Source organism: Stegodyphus dumicola, chromosome 12 (assembly GCF_044657685.1).
Source record: "Stegodyphus dumicola isolate Sdum_Otavi_A_Nest chromosome 12, ASM4465768v1".
Taxonomy (NCBI): Eukaryota; Metazoa; Arthropoda; class Arachnida; order Araneae; family Eresidae; genus Stegodyphus; species Stegodyphus dumicola.
The window spans coordinates 50,504,479-50,520,108 of record NC_140779.1 but is presented as its reverse complement, the minus strand read 5'-3'; the positions used below and the strand labels follow the sequence as shown (position 1 = coordinate 50,520,108).

Sequence of the window (15,630 nt, the reverse complement as noted above, 5' to 3'; positions counted from 1 at the left end):
CTTCTTTTTGAAGTATATCTTAAAATGGTATAAGGTACTTTTAAAACAAGCATTTCTAGTGAGAAATCATTAAGAAAGCTTTAATGATAATTGGATCCCCTTCGGAGGGGCTCATAAGATGAACATATTCTGTCTCGAAAATCAAAATTACCATCCGGAGGACGTTTTAAACACAAAAGAATAAAAGGAATGTTCAATGAACACTCGAAAAAAGTGCATTTACATAATTCTTAAGGTTGCATGAATTAAATTAAGTTTTACTGAAATTTATGAAGCTGCAAATTATATAGAGCTTGTCACTTAATTTTTCTGTCAGTTAAAAGTGCTTACCTTACCCTGATAACAGCAACGAAAGATAACACTTAGTTGCTAAACTTCTTTTTATCGCATAGACCTTCAAATGAACGGTAATCTACTCTTTTTTTTTTTTTTTTTTTTTTTTTTTTTGCAATGTGTAAGGAATTTCCAAAGACAGTTAGTTGAGTTCATAGTTTCTGATTTAGTATCTTGATCGAAAGGTCTGACTATGTGTATTGGGGGAGGGGGGTCTTGCACATCTGTTATCACAGTCAGTAATTTTTTTCCGGGAAGGAATCTACATGTATGTGAATTTCTTTGTTTTCTATCAGAGCTTTTTATTTATCTTATTTATGTTAGGCGCTACCCACGGTTTTTTACCCCTCTTCCCATACAACTATCATCTAGACAGATTAGTATTTAATGTCTATCTCTGTAATATTTGATTTGAATATTTCTTACTTTAGTTTAACGAATGTAGTTGCAGTGATAAACTAGCAACGAGTGCTGATTACTTCCAAACATTTGTTACTTCGTATTCTTCATAGAGGATTTTATTGTGTTATAAACCCACCAGCGGCCGAGCGGTAAAGTCGCTGAACACTGGTAGTGAATCTTGATGGTGAATCTACCACCAGGATTTGACGATTGGGCCCCCTAATCCCCAGTCGCTCTTTAAAAGGAGAAGTATACAAGGTATTTTCTTCCTCCTTTAAGCATGCATTCGTGGTGTAACGGTAGCACACTTGGCGGGTATTTGAGAGGTCCACATTCGACTCCCGGAGAGGACATTGCTCAATTTTCGTGTCTCCTGCTTCAAAAAAAAAAAAAAAAAAAAAAAAAAAACTAATCATTCTACATTCTTCAAGTGAAACATCTCCAGAATTAAATTTTTTAAATCAATTCTGACATATGCGTTCTGTTAAGCAATGAACACCTTAAATTTCACTTACCTCTTGTGACCTCCATCCGCATTCTTGCCTTTATGAAAATAAAAATGTAAAATATGTCGAAAATGTTTACTTTTGCGCCCTATGTTAAAACCGACTATAATAAACAAAAACGCAAGGAATTTTTGTTTATACTAAACTAGAAGTGTCAGCTGCCTAAGAAGAATAACAAAACGAACATTACGCTATGTATTTGTGCAAATTTGGTTTCAAATGTTTAACTTTTCTCCCTAGCAAAATATGCAGTTAATGTCAGTGGACCAGGACTTTTCTTATTATCTATTATTTAATGAGTTATTAACTTAGAAACTTCCTTTTAACCATCTTTCTGCCGTTTAGATATTTAGTAGCCAAATATAATAGTAAACGTCAAACTTCTAATAAATATTTTCAGAGACTTCTCTTCCATTTTTAAGTGCCAGACTTTTCATTTTTAAGTGCCATACTGTCATATTCTGAACCACAGGACTTATCAGAGGACTCGAGCCCTAGGTTTGGCAACCCTTATCAGTAGTGTCTAGAAAATGATTGATCGAATTTAGGGACACTATAGTAAGATCCTCGAAGACCAACGTTCTCTGAAATGTTTCCTTCCTTATACAACGATGGCTGCCGAAGCAATTTCTTTCTATGGTGGCTGAAAATGCAACTTCAAGAGTGCTTCATTCTTGTAATGTTGCAGTTCAAAGAAAATTTCATAACAGGATTAGATGTGTGCGTTTTAAAGAAATTGATAACGTGACACCTCTGTGGTATTATCACAACCCATATTATTTGACTTCAGGTAGAAAGGATGACTAGTTAACTTATTTAATAAGCTAACTAAACCTCCTTTTATGAATAAACTTAATTTCTATATTTCGTGGTATTTATTATTATCTCTTTAGTTCTTAGGAAGACCTTTATTTCTATTTTTTAAAAAAGTCTTATTAGTTATACTATTGGCCTAAATGTTTATAACGTAAATAATCTACATAAAATACTACTTGAGAAATATTTCCTCGCCGAATTAAATTTGCAAATTTTAATTCTTATAGCTCAGCTTCAAACTAAAAGGAACACTACCAACCTCTTTGGAGGACAACCGACAGCAAAAATGTTTGTTAGGATTTTTTACGCTCTCGCTGAAGATCTTAAAAGCAGCACAGCAGTATTTGTTTAGAATGCCTGATGCACTATTAAGTGTTGGCATATATTTTTCTATTTCTTTTAATAGAGTAATTTTTTTCAATAAATTACTTTTTTCAGTTCATAATATCAAAAATCAGTTTTCTTAACTAAGATTGCTAACGAAACTGTTTTTTTACCTTTATATCTTTTTACCCAATGGAAAAAGATATTATTGTTGTGAACTAAGAAATCATTATTATTACTCATTAAAACAGAAAAATCGGTACTTTTCCGTTTCGCCGGCGCAAATCTCGCCAAGCAGACTTTATTGGCGACAACATACAGTATACACATAAAAAACGTTAATTCTAAGAATTTTTTATTTTGAAGGCATAAACATTTTAAAATTTTGTGAAAAGCCAATAAATAAAGACAATAAATTTGTAAAAAGACATTAATTTAAGAATTTACTATGCTTTCATCATTCAACATCCTGATTCGCCGGTTCATATCACGTGACCCCAAGTGATCTCATCTCATGTAAACTACGCTACAATAATTTAATTCTCTCAGTAACTATCTACATTAATTTCAAGTTAAATCTTAATTTGGAATACAAGTTTGAATGGAAGAATTATTCCAATTCGTACGAATAGCTTACTCAGAGATTCTGTAAAACCGCAGTGCTCAATTAGAATTGATGAATTTAACCCTTGACTTTGCCTTTTCTATATTTTCGCCTTCGGGTGAGCAATGTGATTGCATCTTAATAGACTTAATTACCGCGAATGAACTTAAGGCATAAAATTGAACTATCTGTTAAAAATTCTACGTACTAATTGCTGCTAATATTGAAAGAAACAATCAATCTGATAAAAAATGGCTGCGACTTGTTTTGAAAATGAGGCGTTAAAGCTTACCATCCAGGATATTCTGGTTGGTATCAGTTGTACCATTATTGGCGACTTTATCGCCTGCCCCGGAAAAACGGAAAAGTACCAAAAAATCTAACATCGAAATGTATTTAATCCACATTTAAAACGAAAGCTGATAAATGATATAAAAAGTTGCAATAAGAAAAGCAGCAAATCTAAAAGCTTTACTCAAAGTGAATATTTATAACAATTGTTATATAATGAATAATAATGGATGATGTTACTGATAGATGATTCAATACCTATAAAATATTCAGTTTAGATTATTTTAATGCTTGCTGAAAGCAGATTAATTTTTCTATCAACCATTCATATTTGCTATGGAATATATTTAGACAGGTAAAGGACTTTTTTTGAAATAAAGGACTTTTTGAACGAAGTAGAAAAGCACAGAAAAAATAATCTGTGAGAAATATGTAATTAAAAAATTTAATTGTGCGGACTTTTTTTTTTTCATACATAATTGCTATTAGCTGAAAATCGAAAATCCCTTTATAAGGTTGCATTAACTTTGTTTTAATTTTTTTCTCATTTATTTTGACTTTTCTTTGCTTCCTGCTTTCTTTTCGGAGAAGAAGTCTAAGATATGATTGTGAAAGAGCTCTTTCTACAACAATTTTATGTTTATTTAATTCCTCATTGAGGGATACTGAGATAAGGATGGCAGATTTCGCTATTCTTTAGCTACTCTCTCGACAGCTATCTATTGTCTTCTGAACTGATATATCCATACTATGAGATCTTCTTTAAAAATAAAAAAGCTTCAGAAGTATTGCCTCCGAAGCACCAGTCACTCATCTTTCGGTACTACGAGATAAGTACTTCAGTACACTTTGTAGAAGATTATAGTTAATTTCGCAAAATTGAATTATTAAAATTAATTACCATGATTAGATGTAGAACAGTTTTAGTTGCTTATCTGAAAATAGTTCTGTTTGCTTTGATTTCAATTATAACTACGCCGTTAAGAAGTTTCTTTTATAATCGGAATCGAAGTAGCTTCTAAGCCATGTAATGGTGCAGGTAAGTCTTGTAGCTTCTGTAGAAGTTATTAACCTTTATAAAAATATCATTATATTTAAAATTTACGACCTATTATTTTGCATATGATGGAGTTCTACATCATTTCTGGAACGTTGAGAACGACACACAATCCTCGTTTAACTGCCCATTCACTGCTGTTGAGATCGCCATCCTTGTAGCAGCATACAATATAATCGGCTTATAATAAAATTTTAACCTATTTTCTATGAGTTTTGGTGCCTTGTATTTGGTTTTATGCTTATTGACAGCATTCAGCAGATATGTAATGCAAAATATGATATCTCTGTCGAATGTGAATTTTCTTGTCTGATATGTCAGTACATCTTTTATAAGACTTGGGCATAGGAAATGACAAGCTATCAATGACATAAATACTTTAGTAATCCAAGTTAGTTATCAGTAATCAGTTAAGTTAGGTTTTGTTAAATTGATAGCATTCTAAAAACAAATCTTGTTAAGATATAATGTTATACTCACATCCAGACTTTTTTTCATGTTCCTAAACCCATTGCTTGTCATGATCCTCAGTTAGTGATTTTCTGCAAGCATCCATTATATGATGTCATGCTTGTGCACAGTTGATACGCTGCTACTTAAAATGCTTACTAGAATTTAATTTCACTTTGGTCGTTTTAAAAAAGCGCTTTTCTATAAGTTTGAGATTTCTTACGTCACATGAAAAGAAACAACATTGTGCCATTTGCAAAACAAAAGCTTAAAATCGATGCAGTAAATGCGTTATTACACTCCATGTAAAGTACCTTGCAAAATGGCATGAAAAATAATTAGTAACTGCTGTATTCTCCATAATGAGGAATTCTAAAATGTACATGATTGTTAAGATTTCTTTTAATTAGCCCAGTCATGCTTTAATGATGTAAAAGAGACCTACATTTATGATAAAATTTGGTTTAGAAAAAAATGCAGAAAACGGGTCAAAAATCCATTGACACTTCAATTAAATTTAAAATTATAATAAAGTACACACTTCAATTTATATAAAATTTAATTTTGTCTTAATAGTTGTAGTTTATTTGGAATATTTTTATTATCACTTTCTGTGCTTTTTAATAGTTTGCAATTTAAAAGGTTCCCTTTGTAGAAACATTGGGCTATTTCGAAGGAGAGATGAAAAATGAACAACGCCTTCTCCGGAACTCAAACCACGGGTCTCTCGAATACGCGCTGAGAGTGTTAACCACTACACGACGAAGTCATGTTAAGAAGGCGGGAGAAATACCTTATACCCTCCTCCCTCACCCCCGAAAAGGCTTAAAGAATTTAATAACATTCATTTGTCGATTCAACAATTATTTACTGATAACTTTTTCTCTGTGCTTTATAATCAGGCACGAAGAAATTGATTATCTTCTTCCATTCGGTTCTGTAATCAATTATTTACTGATTGATAAGATCAGTGAAGCAATTTTTTTAACATAAATCAAGATCTGCTTCACTCAGTTAGTGTATTTTCCTTTTGTGATCAAACAGTATGAAAACATTTAGAAAATCTTCAAGTGCCAGTGAAGTAAAACGAAAGGAAACAAAGTAAGCAGGTCAATCGACTGCGGTCAATAAAAACCGAAAAATGTTTTCCCTCCCCTTCCTCGCAGGGTCATTTATAGTCAAGCTTGAAGAAATTTGTTATTTACTTCCATTCGATTCCTGTAATCAATTATTGTGTGACCAGTGAAGCGATTTTTTGAGCATAACCTAAAAGGTTTTGATGCGCTAAATGCAGTACTGATTGATTAAAACCTGTAATACTAATCCTGTATAAGTTGCTTAGCTTTCTGGATGACCAGTTGTCGCAAATGATCCTTACTATACCAAGTCAAGATCTGCCTCACTCAGTTTGCGTATTTTCCTTTTGCGGTCTAACAATATGTAAGCATTTAAAAAATCCTCAGGTATCAGTCAAGTAAAACGAAAGGAAACAAATGTAAGCAGGTCAATTCACTAAAGTTAATAAAAACCGAAAAGTGTTTTTTTCTTTCTTATTTTTTATAGTCCGGGAGAAGATTTGTTATTTACTTCGAATGTTTCGGCTCTTGGTGACACGTGATTGATTATTTAAAGTTTCTCTTTCTTTTCATTTTGTTACTAAAAGCAGGTTTTCATTTGCTAAATAGCATGATTCGATCTTCGCGTAAATATAACTTTTAAAAACGTTATAACTAAAATGGAAATAATTATAATAAAAATTGCAAAACAATTAAGTAAAAAAAAAAATCTGACAGCTTTTCAGATTTTACATTACGCCCAAAGGGACTTTTTTTTTAACGTTTTGTTTGTTACATTTATTTATTAAATATCACGTTCTTCGCACTTAAACGATAAAATTCAGTTCAACAGCAATATCGCAAAATCATTTTAAAATGACCATATCTTTAGAACTTCAGCACAGTCTCGCACGCCGGAGATAAAAATGTCCCCCCCCCCCGTACAGTGTTGCCATTGCTCTTTTTAAAATCGTTGAGTTTCTTAATCAAAAACTCATAAATTCTTTACAAACTATGAAACAGATAATAAAACAAATTCCAAATTTCAAATTTGGTCTTCCAGATGCCCATATTCGGGTGGAGACGTACGTTATTCAAAATTGTGTGGGTCTAGGTACTGTTGTTTTATCACGATGCGAAACACATACATTTATGCGGATTTTTCATTATTTAATTTCTTTAAATATAATACAGAGTAATATTTTGTAGCAACAATTTAAAAAGTGATTCGCCATTTACAGTGAATCAAAGCAAAATGCCAAAATGAAACTAATAGCCCTTCTGGGCAAATTGCCCCTTTGGACTAACAATAATTTTTAAAAAAATCTTTGTTAATGAAAAATTTTCGAACAGTGTTGCTATTCCACGCTTTGAAATCGTTTTCTTAATAAAAAATTCTTTAATGTTCGACAAAATGCGAAATAGACAAATAAAACAGATTCCAAATTAGGGTTTCCAGATATCCATATTCGCTGGAGGATTACGTTATTCAAAATTGGATGGCTCTAGGTACTTTTGTTTTATCACAATACGAGAAACGTATTTTATGTAGATTCTTTATTATTTAATTTCTTTAAACATAATACAGGGCTGTAACATTTGGCGGCAACAGTTTAAAAAAGTGAATCAACGCAGAAAGTGAATCGATTCAAAAGGACAAAACGAAATTAATAGCCCTTCTGAGCTAACGATACCGTTACACGAATGCATGCATAATACAAGAATTCTTATTTCTGGAAGTTATATATAGAAAGTTTTAGTAATTCTTTCTTCTTAGAAATTTAAAACCTTAAAAATACAAAACTGGGTAGCGTTTCTCGAAGATAGCAGAATTACAGATGCTACAAATAATAAGATAATTACTTCAAAAGGCTTATCCGAGGTTCCTGTTTTTATTTAGCTTCCACTTTCCAACATTTATTAACCCTTTTCTTTCGCTATTTTATTTTTAGTCCAAAGGGATTTCAGTCCCGAAGGACTATTGCTTTCGTTTTGGCATTTTGCGTCGGACTCATAAACGTCGGTTCACTTTTCAAACTGTTGCCACAAAATGTTAGAGTCCTGCATTATATTTGAAGAAATTAAATAATGAAAAATCTGCATAAATGATTTTCTATTTCTCGCATTGTGATAAAACAATGGTACATAGAGCCATCGAATTTTGAATGACAAAATCCTACTGCGAATATGGGCATCTGAAATCCCAAATTTGGAATTTGTTTTATTATAGATTTTATATTTTGTAAAACTTTAACGAATTTTTGATTTACAAACTCAATGCTTTAAAAGCGAGAAATGGCAACGTTATATAGAAAAAAAATACTTTTATCTCCAGCTCGCGAGACTGTGTATATCGGAAATTCTAAAGATATGCTTAATTTAACATTATTTTGCGATATTGCTCTTGAACTGAATTTTATGGTTTAAGTGCAAAGAACATGATATTTAATAAATAAAGGTAACACTCAAAACGTTAAAAAAACGCCCCTTTGGTCGTAATTTAAAATCTGAAAAATGTCAGATTTTTTTTTTTTTTTTTTTTTTTTAATATACATGATCTATCTTCGAATTTGGGTGACCACATTTGGTTTCAATAAATTCTGGTTTCGATAAACTCATGATCATATTTTAAACTAATATGCTTGAAAAAATTTAAAGTAGTGAATTTAAAATAATGGCATATGATTGAAAACAAAATTGCTGTCACGCGTGGCCATTGTTCTAAAATTCTTCCGAAGACGTATTGATCAGACTGTCAAATGTAACAAGCCAATGAACATTTATCATGCGACGTTTCTTCCCCCCCCCGAATAATAACGCTCTGAAAAGAGAACGAAGCGCAAAAGAATCCATCTGTAAAGATTACTGATGAAGGTGATGGAGAATAGCAGAGAATAAATCGGCACGACGTGAAAGAACGAATCTGGAAATCGTCGAGAGAACGGTTAAGACAGCTAGACCCTGGTGGTTCGATCCGAATCCCGCCTGGCCACGTAGGCAATTTTATGTTTTCCCCATGTCATAGTGAACATGAATAATTTTCTGTCAAAAAGTCCTTAACGAATCTCAGCCTTTAGGCAGATAACCCTCATGTGTTTGTCCTCAGCCGTTCACATTAATGAAGTCAGTTCTTTCGCCAAGAGGTGAACTCCGGCTGAATTTGCATTCATTTGTCTTATTCTGTCAAGGGAAAGTCTGACAAGTCTGAAAGGACTACATTTTTGAAGAACAGAAACTGACATAGTATATAGTCTAAGTAATTCTTCTTACGTCTGAGCAGATAATGGCTATGAGACGCATTATAATTCTGAGTGGAAGAAGCGAGTTGCGTTGTTCATATCAATGTATCACATTCCGGAATTTAACATATCAGGGAAGCCTTCTTGTAAGGTCTCACAAAAATCATGCTTGGCTTAAACGAAGCATCAGTCCCTTCCCTTGTTAATGAGAGTGAGGGTTAAATTTAAGACTCAAACGAAAGACAAAAAGCTTGCAATGAGTTGTAGTTGGAAAAGGGCGTACGGTTAACCCTATGAAGAAAGGCAGCAAAATGTCTTTTCTTTGAGATCTACCTTCCTCGCGGGTGAAAGCACTGCAAGACATTAAGAGTCATGATCTCATGCACATGTAACATGGTAATTGCTTTCACTTGGCTCTTTACTGATAACATCACTAACCTATGCTTGGTGTCGCTAATGTGCATCGCAAAAATCGAACAGCCTTAGAAGGTCCATCTGGTACAATCACCCAATCAAGTCGCTTTCGCTTTATGCTGTTTCCATGGGTCAACATTATTATGTTGCCTCTTTTGAAGGCCTTTGTCGGTTTTACGAAAGAGATGTTTTGTGGCTCGTATGCACTGCATATTGAAAGGCCCTTTGTCATCCCGCCTACAAGCTGTGGGATTGTGATTCACGGCAGAGACGGGCTGCAATGTTGAGAGAAATGTACGTAATTGGTCCGAGGGAGAATTTGTTCACTGCCCTCCCCCCTCATCCCCGCAGCAGGAAATGTCTGAAAAAGAATTAGCACAAAGATACCAAAGCCAACAGTCATATAAACCGTATTCAAAAGTTATGACCGAAGGGAGGGAGAAGCTGACCTGCAAAGTTAACGTTAACCGTAATCTGCGCTACCATACGGTAAACTAAAATAATCTAAGATGAAGCATTATGTGCATAAATTAGAGAGAGTAGAACAAGAATACAATTAAATAAAGAAATGTTACAGCTTAAATATATTGTCAACAGACAGACCGTAATTCAAAAGTTATGACGGAAGTGGGGGGTAGTGTTGAGTTGTAACATTAACTGCATTATCTTACGATTAAAAAAAATCTGAGGCATATGTGTGCATAATATAAACATAAATTAATACAAATATTACTAAATGAAGAAAATGACAGTATGAACAAGATCGCTTTTGACAACTACTTCCATACATTTTTAGATCTTTTAATCTTGTGATGGGAGTTAAAACACACATTGCACAGATAGAAAAGAGTTAAACAGAATATTTTCGTAAACGAGTTTCGCAAAACATTCCGTTAGAAACATTTTTGTAGTACTTATAGTATAAATTATTCATAAAAATAACGACATGGAAATAGTAATCTAAACAAAATAAATAAAGCCTGAAAGCTTTCATTTTTATATTACCCCCAAATGGGCGTTTATTTAACGTTTTGTGTGTTACTTACCTTTATTTATTAAATATCATGTTCTTCGCACATAAACCACACAAAATCCAATTCAACAGCAATATCACAAAATACTTTAAAAAAACATATCTTTAGAATTTCCGATACAGAGTCTCGTGTATTGGAGATAAAATATATATATATATTGTACAGTAGTGCCATTGCTCGCTTTGAAATCGTTGAGTTTGTTAATTGTTAAAGTTTTATAAAATATGAAATAGATAATAAAACAAATTCGAAATCCGGGGGTCCAAGTGCCCATGTTCGGATGGAGAATTACGTTATTCAAAATTTGATGGCTCTAAGTACCGTCCTATTTTCACAATGCGAGAAACATACATACATTCATGCAGATTCTTCATTATTTAATTTCTTTAAATAAAATACAGGACGATAATATTTGGTGGCAATACATCGAAACGTGATTTGGACATTTAAAGTGATTCAGCGCAAAATGCCGTCTTGAAACTAATACCCCTTATGGGCTATCGTCGCTTTGGGCTAAAAACGTTCCATTAAATAATTTTATTATAATATTCCATACCTTTTGGCAAAACATTACAAAACTGCATTTGTTTTCAAAAGAATCATTTTGCTGCATTGATAAAGCGTATTAAAATTAGAAAGGTAATTTGCAAAGCTTATGCTGCATGGATTGGCAGCAATTTTTTTCAGAAATAAGGACTACGTGCCGGCAAAACATATATGTGTTCACGTGACCGAGTCATTCTACTAATCGTGAATGAGCATAGGGTATGTTACATATCCATGTCCCTTCTTCCCCATTGTTAGCAAATCCACATTCTAAGTTTCTTGTAAAACCTTTCCTATGCTACACAAATTACTTATGAAATTGCAAGCAGATATTTGAGATGACGCTTCAGAATCAAAAAATATACGGTATTGTAATGTAAAATATATTACGTTATAAGGTTATAAGGTAAAGTATACCATTTTGTAATGCTCAGTAGTATATGTAATTTTAGAAATTAGATCCCAAGAGAATTTTTAAAAGCAACACGTATTTGAAGCTTATTTTGGATGTATATCAAAATTAAGCAAAAGGAAAACTTTTCGGACCCAGTTAGTGATTACACATGTATAGTTACATAATTACGCATGTTAAAGAAAATACCACTGTACATTTTAAGTATGAAGTATATACTTATATAGTACATTCACTAAGTATGAAGTATTTGATACAAGAGATCAGAATAAGCATATATACAGAGTACGCTTCGAAATTTTAGATTTGTACGAATTCGAAAGTTGGAGCAAACAGCATTTTTATCTCTTAAACTTCAATATACAATCTTTGCAAGACCTGTATACGAGCCAGTTTCCCTTAGAAAGTCCTCTACGAAGGCACCCCTCTCTTTAGGCAGATAGCCCTCGAGCTTTGCAATAATCAAATAAACCAAACCAACCAAACTTTGCAAGTTTTCATAATGCTCGGCGTGTTCATGCAACTGCTGAATTCCTTTGTAAAACTGTAATCTTTTGAAATGCTGTTTAACTCTCTGGTTGCAGTTTTCTGAATCTTTTCAATGTTATTAAAATAACCATCTCAGAGGTATCCGAGGATTATGAATAATGACACAGCCAGACATTGCTTGATGAGAATGGAATTGTGTGATGGCGAATTCTTGGGTAGACTGAGAACAACGCCTTTATAAAATATGGAACTCACCATTTCTACCTACGAAACAAGTTTTTTGTCACTTATCCCTTTTCAATTAAAAAAATTCCCAGCATGGTATTTATTCGAGACGACTAAGTCTCGAATAAAGATCATGTTTTTAGAAAACCAAAGTTTCTGTGAACCATTTCGTATAGATGATTGTCATTTTCCTTCGGATCATAGGAAATTTTATGGTATGATTAATTTTTAAGCTTAATACTTTATTTAACAAATGTTATAAATACTTCAAAATAAAAGCATAAAAAAGCCATCGAAAGTAGCTTCAAATACATTACATCTTTCTCTATAATTCATAGAATTTTCCGATATCAGCATTACTGTATTATCGTTTGTGTTATAACGCAGACACTAAATTTAGTAGAGGCGGAGAAGCGCATATTGGGAGACCACAAAAGCAGGTGGGAGACCTCACAAGTAGCAACTCTAGTCAGTCTTGTGTTGATTAATTTACAACACCTAAAAGTTACTTGCATTGTCAAAGAACTGGCTTTAGGGAAATGAAAACACCTGAATGAGAACATCGTAAGTAAAGAGGATGTTAGGCGCAGATTCTGGTCGTTGACAAGTCGCTAAGTTCAAACAGTTTCAAAATAGATCTATCAGTTGCATTTGTCTCCTGGTGTTTTGTTTGAGTTTCAGAGCGGAGCCATTGTCCCGTGGGAGTTTCCACACTAAAGGGTGCAAAATGTTTTCCCTCCCTTTCGCTACACATGTTTTTCTCTGCGTGTCCTCGTCTCTTCATTCATATCGTGTGGGAAGTCCTTGGGCGGTCTAAGGCGGTCAAACTGACAACGGGAAAAATTTCATAAGACTTAGTTCTGAGAACAGCAACAAAGTCAGCAACAAATAAAGTCCGGTTTCTTGTTTTTCAAGACCCAGGAAAGGGGTTCTAACAGGATTTAAAGTATGAAAATTCGACAGTTTTGGTTCACTTGCGCAACACGATCTGGGACTTTTAAGAAAATCGTTCTATTACTTAAACATTTCGGATATTTTGCAGATGTAATTAAAAATAGTAATGTTCAAATATGCGCTTATTACCTCGAATGAGTTTTACGATGCTTTTATTAATATACTTATTATGTGCTGTTTAATATTGGTCCTCAGATTTTCACTTTTTCTCTCAATAGTAGTCGTTATTAATCTGTAAATTTGATTTTACAGTTTGTGTGCGGATGATTTTTAATTAAATTCCGGTATAGCTTTAACCTCATCATTCTCATTTCTTTTTAAGAAATCTCTGCCAGAGCTAACATAATGTGAAGATCCAGATCTATATTTGCTTTTCTTTCTCAAAGAAATTTCATCTAAAACAGCCGCGAAGTAGTTCAAACTCCTACATGAAATACGAAGTTAAAAACCCCACAGCTTCTTTAGAAAGCTATTATTACTGCAAAGCTGTTGCCAACTTATATAACTTATACATCGGGGAGCATATCTAATTATTATTAACTTTTCGTAATTATATAAATTATTCACAACACATTCACTAAATTTTACAAAATTAGATCTTTACATTACTCAGCCTCTGAAATATCTGAAATCCTTAAAATTTCAAAATTTGATTGTGATTATATTTACCATACGTTTCTTGTATTCCATTACTTTACTATATATGACTTTAAAGCGATTATTAATTTTTTACAACAACTTTCAGAATTATTTGAAATGTATGAGCAATGATCAGACGTAGAACTTGATGCCCGGGTAGTGTTCGGTTGGTGTCTTTGTTCATATATACCTATACGTGTACTTATCTGTCAGCATCAGGAATTGGTTTATGGTTTATGAGATTGCTGCAAAACCTCGAGGGCTATCTGCTTAAGGGAAGGGATGCTTTCGTGGAGGACGTTCTAAGGGAAACTGGCTTGTATACACCTTATACATGGGAAAAATCATGAAAACGCCCATGCAGCCAGCCCGTTCGCGGGATTCCAACTTCGGACCGAACTACCAGTGTTTAGCGATTTACCGCTCGGCCGTTGGTGGGCCCTTCAAGAATTGGACTGGGTTGTTTAGATTATGACAAAGTAACCAAAAGCTATCTACATAAAGAAAGCATGCTTTTTTTGAGGAATTTTGAGGAAAATGTTTCATATTCACATTATAATTAGAAATCACATAAACTATAGGGCAGTCAACGCATTCTCCGAAATTTGAACTCGATTTTATCGGAAGATTTGCTTCAAGCATGTTCAGTAAATGGCTGATATCACAAATAAATGGAAACAATGATGATTACGTCTTTCAACGAGACAATTGTATGCTGTTAAATTACCATATTTTACCAGCATTATACAGAGCATCCAAACGAAATGAGTATCTCCTTCAAAAATTGATGCAGATGTCAATACCATTTGTTAGACTATATCAATTAAAATTTGCCTTAAATATAGGTAAGACGCATAGATAGGGATGCTTTGATGTGATGGTCATCCCGATTTTCGGATTTAATCTCACGTGATTTTTTTCTTGTTAGGGTTGCACAAGGATCTTATCTTTGTTCCTCCACTTCCCGCTAATATTCAGAATCCTGGACGCTTTGTCATTGATGATCTTTATACTGGCATGAGCGAAGCGAATTAATACATAGATGTCTGCCGATTAGCGAAAGTGAGAATAATGAACATTTATGAAGTATGTAAATAAAACTTGAAGAGTTTGTTTCTATTTCAGGGTAATAAAATTTTGTATTGGCTGCATAGTTTACCAGTTAGTTATCAACTAATGCTGTGCCACCAAATATCGTTAATTTTTATAATATTTATAATTGTCTTTGTAGAAAATCAACAGCTAAATTTTACACTATTATGCATTTTTAGATGAGCTGATTCCTACATATATATTACATACAAATTTCAGTTCAAGATTTGGTAACCTTTTTTGTAAAGGAGAGAAAAATGCCTGAAGGCCTATTTATAGTCTGCTGAATATTGGTAGTTCGATCTCAGTTCGGATCCTAAAGAACTCTCTAATTGTGTAGGTATTTTGTAGTTTTTATGCCGTATTGTTTTTGTTCACGTCATAAATTTTACTACTTTGCAGGCTATGGAAGTAATCAGTGTTTATATTTTTATGCGATACTTGCTTTTCCTGAAAGAAATTGGATACTGTTTCGAGAAGTCTCGCAAGTATCGTTTACTTTTAGAGTATAAATCTAAGAAATGCGTTTTTATATTTTATCTAGAGGTTTTTGCCTTCAAAGAATATGGCCCTAAATTAAGATACGGAAGGTTTCATTCATTTCTAAAGAAAAGTATTTCAGATAAATGGCAACGAACTTGGGCCATTGGTATGATATAATTTAGGCTTTATATTTACTGAGAAATCCGCCTCTTTAAAATGGAATTGCAGCATTCTAAAATAGTAATCTAATATCATCTTTTAAATC

At 33.2% G+C, this 15,630-nt stretch overlaps 1 protein-coding gene across 2 annotated transcripts in view; it reads left to right on the top strand.

Annotated features, from left to right (window-relative positions):
- LOC118182782 (uncharacterized) overlaps positions 1–15,630 on the top strand; it is a 154,117-nt gene that overhangs the window by 99,062 nt on the left and 39,425 nt on the right. The gene's annotated exons all lie outside the window — the stretch shown is intronic.